Raw genomic sequence first — 2091 nt, forward strand, 5'->3', positions numbered from 1 at the left:
GGGCACGCGGGCGCGCAGCGGGAAGGGAGCGAGCGCGGCGCTGGCGTCCGGCCCGACCTTTCCTATGGCGCACCTCCGCCCGGTGCGGCCGGCGGCTGATTCCCCCACGCCCCGTCACGTCCCCGCCACGCGCAGGACAGCCCGTTCTCGCTGCTAGCGCTGCTAGAGTTTCCTGGCGCGGCCCCGCCGCTGACCTAAGCTGCTACCCGAGCTGTGCTGTTTGGCGGTGCCGCATCACCGCCCACCCTGCCGCCCTTAGCGGGCCGCTCGCTTTTTGTTGGTGTTTGGGACGGGAGGAGCGCAGACACAGCCCTTAGCGGTCCTGCGCCAACTCCCTTCTGCCCTCGGTCCTTTATGCAGAGGGAGAGTGACGCGGCTCCTCGTGCCTCCCCCTGCCTTTGCTGTACCATAAATCCTCGAGTAGAGGCCCCCCGCTGTCCCGCGGCCGAAGGAGCAGGGCAGGGCTGAGGAATGAGAGGAAACGTGGCGACTCCGGAGCGCCCAGGGGGAGAAGGAGGTGCATCAGGCTGCCTGTACCTCTGCCATAGCCGGCAGCTGGGGCGGGCTGAGGGTGCCGGTCAGGGCAGTAACGCAGTGCTGGAGGGCATCGGGAAATGGTAGATTGAGGAGGACGGGGATGAATTGTTCCAGTAAGTGCTTTTGAAAGAGGCCTCGTTTGGCTCATTTACAACTAATTCACACGTGTAATGACACAATAGGGGTAAATCAAGTTGGCCTACTAGAAATAATGCCTCACACGTATAATTTTACTTGCAGTAAGATCTGAAAAGGTAAATTGTAGAATTGTAGAGTCATAGGATGGTTTGGGTTCGAAACCAACACCCTGCCATGGGCATCCCAACACCCTGCCATGGGCAGGGCAGCCCCCCACAGTTCAGGCTGCCCAGGGCCTCATCCAACCTGGCCTCGAGTGCCTCAGCACCTACAGCTAGCTGTTCCATCAGCTCTCTGCCCTCTGAGTAAACAACTTCTACCTAACATCTAGCCTAAATCTCCCCTCAAATGGCTTTGAGCCATTCCCCCATTGTCCTATCACTTATTACCTGTGTAAAAAGTTGATTTCTCTCCTATTTATAAGCTCCTTAAAGTACTGGAAGGCCACAGTAAGGTCTCCCTGGAGCCTTCATATTTTTCAGGCTGAACAAGACCATCTCTCAGCCTATAAAGAGAGGTGCTCCAGCCCTCTGATCATCTCTGTGGCCCTCCTCTGGGCTAGCTCCAACAGCTCCAAATCTTAGTGTATCAGCAAACAGGTACTGATACAGGTCCCTACCTCCTAAGTAGTGAACCACCCCCTAGGTTCAGTTTAGGGCTTTTTATATCTCAGCTATGAAGTAAAACAAGGATGAAAGATGTGAAATACTGCTCTTTCATTTAAAATAAATAGTGTGTTTTGAAATACATTATTTTCCGCAGTAGACTTAGATATCTTCAGATCTTTTATAAAATTTTTGTATGTAATTTGTTCTTTATGTTGAATAGAATGGTCTTTTGCACTCAGTGGAATTTAAGTTTATTTGAGCATTATGTTTTCAGGATTCTGAAAACAATGTCCTTCCACGCAGAATGAATTTTTATGTATCGCTAGTAGAAAAGTGCTGTTCTACATTTGCGTAGACTGCTTGAAACCTTTGATTTATAGATCAGAAACAGGTCTCAATCCTTCCCACTGGTCCCAAATCCATAATTGTTTTATTATCTCTATAGCCATGAGATCATGCTCAGAATTCATGGAACGAACAGATCCAATACATCTACAGTTTTAAAAAGATGAGTAAATCTCGCCGGAACGGTGAGTTGTTAATATCTTTTTATCCTTAATGTAATTTATATATGTACAAACGTAGGATATTTGTAGACTTTCCTTGATGAGGGTATAGTGGTCACCCTCAGCAAGTTTGCTGATGATACGAAGTTGGGAGGATTGGCTGACACACCTGAAGGCTGTGCTGCCATTCAGCGAGACCTGGACAGGCTGGGGAGCTGGGCAGTAAGAAACCGGATGAGGTTCAACAAAAGCAAGTGTAGGATCTTACACCTAGGGAGGAATAATTGCATGCACCAATACGA

Source organism: Meleagris gallopavo, chromosome 2, assembly GCF_000146605.3.
Source record: "Meleagris gallopavo isolate NT-WF06-2002-E0010 breed Aviagen turkey brand Nicholas breeding stock chromosome 2, Turkey_5.1, whole genome shotgun sequence".
Lineage (NCBI taxonomy): Eukaryota > Metazoa > Chordata > Aves > Galliformes > Phasianidae > Meleagris > Meleagris gallopavo.